We start from the raw sequence: 6,349 nt of genomic DNA, 5'->3' as shown, positions 1-6,349 counted from the left end.
AGCAACCAAATAATTTACAATGTGTGCAAACCAAGGAGTGGGGTGAGAATAAGAAATCATCGACAAACTCTCATAAGGAAAGTCATCCTGGATGGGCAACACATGAGCCTGATCCTCAGCTCTCTCAATCCGTCTAAGGTGGTCTGCAACCAAATTCTGTGCTCCACTCCGGTCTTTAATCTTCAAGTCAAACTCCTGGAGCAATAGCATCCACTTGATCAATCTAGGCTTTGACTCAGCCTTTTTCAATAGAAACTTTAGAGCTGCATGGTCAGTATACACAATAACAGGAGAACCAAGCAAATACGACCTAAATTTATCTAGGGCAAAAACAATTGCCAACAACTCTTTCTTAGTCGTGGTGTAGTTTGCTTGGGCAGCATCCAAAGTGCCAGAAGCATACTAGATCACTCTAGGCAGCTTGTCAATCTTCTGTGTCAAGACAGTTCCCAAGGCATAATTTGATGCGTCACACATGAGCCAAAATGGGGCTGTCCAATCTGGTGCCTGAATGATCGGAGTGGTGGTCAAAGCTTCCTTCAGGAAATCAAATGCTAGAAACCTGTTAGGCGCTCCAGCATCTGATCAATGAATGGCAGGGGGAAATGATCTTTCCTGGTTGCTTAATTCAGCCTCCTATAGTAAATGCAAACTCTCTAGCTGTTCTGCACTCTTGTGGGAATCAGCTCATTCCTCTCATTTTTCACAACAGTGAGGCCAGTCTTCTTGGGCACAACATGGATGAGGCTCACCCACTGACTATCTGATATGGGGTATATGATCCCAGCTTACAAAAGCTTCGTCACCTCCTTCTTGATAACATCCATAATCACTGGGTTTTTCCTTCTCTGCGACTGTCTCACTGGCTTTGCCCCTTCTTCCAACAGAATCCTATGCATGCATGTGGATGGGCTAATACCAGGGATGTCCACCAAACTCCAACCTATGGCCTTCTTATGTGCCCTCAACACATCAAGCAACCTCTCCTCTTGAACAGAATCAAGGGAGGTGGAAATGATCACCGGTTTCCTCTCATCATCCTCCAAGTACACGTACTTGAGGTTTTGTGGGAGCTGTTTCAGCTCAAGGGTGGGTTCCTGCAAGTCAGATTCAAGTGTACTTCCTGCAACGTGGTTACTGCATTCTGACTCTAAAGAATGAACAGGTAAAGGCAGAAAACCCATCTCATCACAATCCAGATCAATATCCATCACAGGTATACCAACAACATCATCAATATCATCCAAATCATCAAAAACACGCATATCATCAATAACATGGACATCATCAATACCCTGGACATCACAGTTCTCATCCAAATCAACATCCAATTCAACATCATATTCAAGTCTTGATTCAAACTCAGATACTATGCATGAATTTACAGAAGAGAGAAAAGAATGTTTCTTCTCATGCATAGAACGAAAATCATCAACAATAAACTCGTCAACAATGTCGTCCAATGTATCAATTCTAAACACGGAATGATCCTCAACTGGAAATTTCATGGCATCAAGGATATTAAAATGCACAACAATATCAGCAACTTCCATAGACAGTGTCCCAACATACACATCAATCTTGGTACGGGCAGTTTTCAAAAATGGTCTGCCTAGAATAATGGGGGCGGATCCATGAGAGAAATCGTCCTCCATCTCCAAAACATAGAAATCAGCANGAAATATCAATTCACCTACCCTAACCAAGACATCCTCTATGTAACCTGTCGGGTGGGTAACACTCCTATTGGCCAACTGAATGACCACACCCGTAGGCTGTAATGGACCAAGAGACAGAGATTTATAAATAGACAATGGCATGACATTTATAGATGCACCCAGATCAAGCNCCGTAGGCTGTAATGGACCAAGAGACAGAGATTTATAAATAGACAATGGCATGACATTTATAGATGCACCCAGATCAAGCATAGCATTTTCAAATTTATTGTTCCCAATCACACAAGGAATGCAAAACATACCTGGGTCCTTGCACTTTTCAGGAATGTGCGGGACCGACTTACCAATAATAGCTGATACATTCCTCCACATGTTGATCCGTTCATTGCCCTTCATCTTCCTCTTGTGTGTGCACAACTCCTTCAAGAATTTGGCATATTTTGGTATCTGCTTGATGGCATCGAGTAGAGGTATGTTCACCTCTACCTTCCTGATGGTCTCCAGAATTTCCCTATCCACCTTTTCCATCTTTTTACTAGGAAGTGCCCGTGAAGGGAATGGAAGAGGGAGAAGATCCACCTGAAGAAGAACCACCGGCTGGAGAAGAAGATCCACCCACCTCAAATGCCCTGCGTGGACCGTCATGGTCGTCCTCTCTAAGACAAGTGGCAGGCATGGGTGTAGGTGTAGAAGCGGGCTCTGAAGGCACAACAATCTGCTTCCCTGACCTGAGGGTAATGGCACTCACATTCTTTGGATTCTGCACAGTCTGGGATGGTAACTTATCAGAATTCTGAGGCTGCGCCTGGTTCATCTGAGTAGCCATTTGACCCATCTGGTTAGTGAGACTTTGTATGGAAGCTCTAGTCTCCTGCTGAAACTGCAGGTTTTGCATAGTCATCTATCTCACTAACTCTTCCAATGAAGCCTCTGATGGGTTTACCTCATACATTCAGGCGTCTGCATCACCATATTCATCCTGGCTGGTGATAGTTATCCCATTCAATCTACCTCCTGAGATGTGTATGACAAAGCCTTACATGTTTTTAACGTGTATAATACCAGGTCCATTTAATCCCAAATCAGCGATTGATGTTTATTTGGAGCCTTTGATTGATGATTTGAAGAAGCTATGGAATGGTGTTTAGACTATGATGTTTCAAGGAAGCAAAATTTCCTTATGAGGGCAGCTTTGATGTGGACTATTAATGACTTTCCAGCGTATGGCATGTTATCTGGTTGGAGCACGCATGGTCGATTAACTTGTCCACATTGCATGGAACATGCGAAGTCATTCCAATTGAGTTATGGTTGGAAAAGTAGTTGGTTTGACTGTCATCGACAATTCTTGCCTATTGATCACCCCTTTAGAAGAAACAAAAAGGCATTTTGCAAAGGGCAAGTTGAAACGGATATGCCCCTGCTGAAGTTGACCGGATCACACGTTTGGAGAAGAGTTAAAGACTATCCAAAAGTCACTGAATCTGGACAAAATAGGATAGATGGGTTTGGAGAATGACATAATTGGACTAAAAGAAGCATATTTTGGGATCTTCCTTATTGGAAAGACAACTTGCTAAGACATAACCTGAATGTCATGCACATAGAAAAAAACTTCTTTGACAACGTCTTGAACACAATTATGAATGTTATTGGTAAGACAAAAGATAATGACAAAGCAAGAAAAGATTTACCTCTGATATATGTGCGAAAAGACTTAGAGTTGAAGGAGCAAGCTAACGGTCGATTCTTCAAAGCAAAAGTAAACTACATCATCTCAAAAGACGAGGCAAGAATAGTGTGTGGATGGATCAAAGAGCTTAGAATGCCAGATGGATATTCTTCTAACTTGTCCAGATGTGCCAATGTTCAGAACGGTACTATTCAAGGGTTGAAGAGTCATGACTGTCATGTATTCATGGAGACTTTCATCCCTTTTGCGTTTAGTTATTTGCCACAACACGTGTTACATCCATTAATAGAAATCAATAACTTCTTTAAAAATTTGTGTTGCACGACACTAGAGGAAAATTGCCTACGAAAGATGGATTAAGATATCCCAATTATTCTCTGCAAATTAGGAAGAATATTCCCTCCTGCATTCTTTGATTCAATGGAGCATCTTCCAATCCATCTTGCATATGAAGCTTGGCTTGGGGGACCTGTGCAATACAGGTGGATGTATCCCTTTGAAAGGTTTATGGGAGAATTCAAACGTTCAGTTAAAAATAAAGCTAGAGTAGAAGGCTCAATTTGTGCAGCTTGCTTGCACAGAGAGACAACGTATTTTTTTGCTCACATTATTTCAAAAACTTCATGTTGTCCCCCACTAATGTCAGAAACGAAATGCAATGGAAAGTTGAACCACGTCAAGGTTCATTATCAGTTTTTCGACAATCAGGCCGTCATGCGGGAAAAGAATTCACTCATTGGTTAACTGATGCTGAATTCAACTCTGTAGTGAAGTTAAGTCGTACATTGAGTATGTCATCATCCAACTCTTACCTTTGCAATGGTTAAATTATTATACACTAATTCATTTCATTTGTACCAACTCATTTCTTGTGGCTGAGCAAGTCGTAGAAGGAAATGCTTCTGCTAGAATACACTAAGAGTTTCCCCAATGGTTTAGATATCAGGTCCATACTTTTTCCTATGTTTTGAGCAAGGTTAATTTGACTCTTGCTTTAAATTTTTTTTGGTATCTTTGTAGGTTTTTAATCGAGAATTAACTCCCACTGTTCAAGAGTTAAGACATCTATCTAGTTGGCCAATGAGATTTGTGCAAGAATGGCACACTTACTTCATCAATGGTTACAAATTCCATACACATGAATGGTCTAAAGGAAAGAAAACAACAAATTGTGGTGTGTACGTCAAGGGCCTTATAGAGGGTTCTTATGATGATTTCTACGACATCATTCATAAAATATATGAGCTAGAGTACAACAACACTACTTCTCCAAACAAAGTAGTACTTTTTATTGTGAATGGTTTGATCCTTCTAGAGCTGGTACTAGAGTGGATCCTAGGTTTAACATTGTTGAACTCAACTTGAGAAACAGATATGGACCGTTTAATCCTTTCATTCTACCAACTAATGTCAGACAGGTTTATTATGTGCCATATCCATCATTTCGCAATATTGACAAGCGTGATTGGGCTGTAGCAATACAAACCAAGCCTAGAGGTCGCATTGACTCAAATGAGGTTGAGGAAGATGTTGCCTACCAACTTGATCAAATGTCACAACCACAAGAAATTATTGAAGTTGAACTTATAACCGGATTGCGCGACCCTGATGGTGATGGAAATGAATTAGAAGCACCAATAGAAGGTGATGTTGATGAAGAAGAACATGATGAAAACGAAGAAGAAGAAGAAGATGATGATGAAGATGATGATGATGAAGAAGAAGAAGATGAAGATCATGATGATGATGATTGAATATTGGACATCTATTGTAGCAAATTGAACTATCATTTCAATAGAGTTATGTAAAATACCATCTAAAAAGTTGTATGCAATTATTTTACATTCACATTAATTTGTAGTGACCCTTCCTTATTCTTTTGTATTGTTTCACTTTATTTGTAACCATTACAATGCAACAATGACGGGGGAAGGTTCAGATCGTCCTAATAAAGGAAAGGGGGTAGCAAGGCCTAAAAAGAGGCAACGATAGGCCCCAAAGAATGTACTTAGGGTGCCTACTACACTACCTACCCCTACAGTACACCCGCCTCCTTCCTCTACAGTACACCATCCTCCTACCTTTTGATGAAGGTTGAAAAACAGTTATTTTCATATGTCATTTTAGACCTAATTACGCCCTTTACTACGTGGAATGAACTTAGAATCAAGCAAAACTCAATAAATGAGTTTGTAGAGAGTCCAAAGTTGTTTTTAGCGATATTATGCTTGTTTTGCATTGTTTTGTAGCTATTTTGAGGAAATGAAGAATGGAGTTGAAGATAAAGGTCATAGACTCAGGAAAAGAGAAGAAAATTGAAGATTTGAAGAGTCGACGCACCGCCCGGCGACAACTTACACCGCTGGGCGGTCCAAGGCGAGGAGTAGACACTGGCGTTGGCGTTGGGCAGTTTTGAGGGAAACCGTCGGGCGGTGACCCTTGCCGCCGGGCGGTTTGGAGGTTTATGGGAAACCGCCGGGCGGCACACTTATTCCGCCGGGCGGTGGTCCGTTGGGCCTGGGCCTGTTTTCTGCTGCGCTCCTCACCTATAAATACCCCTATTGCGAGTTCAGAGTGATTCTTTTGACAGGGGGGACGGCCAGACCTAATTTTGCTCTCTGGAGAGGATCTCTTGGATGCTTAGGCTCCTTTTCATCTTTTCTAGGGTTTGCTTTTCCATTCTTCTTCCATTTTTCATCTAGTTTCACCATGAAAATGGTGAACTAAACCTTATTGTTGTTGGGAGAAACAATGTAATCTTTTGATACTCTCTTTTATTGAAACTGTTGATTATTTATATGGTCTCCATATGTTTTGATTGTTAATTGTTGGGTTCTCATCTGTGCTTAAGGCCTTTATTGTTTAACTCATTTGATAACTGTTGTTTGTCTTTATTGATACGGGAACGTACAGTAATGTCATGAACTGGTGAGTAATTCCTTGATTTTGCAATACCACCTAAGGATAGGGGTAGGAC

The sequence above is a fragment of the Vigna radiata genome, chromosome 11, assembly GCF_000741045.1.
Source record: "Vigna radiata var. radiata cultivar VC1973A chromosome 11, Vradiata_ver6, whole genome shotgun sequence".
Lineage (NCBI taxonomy): Eukaryota > Viridiplantae > Streptophyta > Magnoliopsida > Fabales > Fabaceae > Vigna > Vigna radiata.
Note: the sequence above shows the minus strand (reverse complement) of the source record.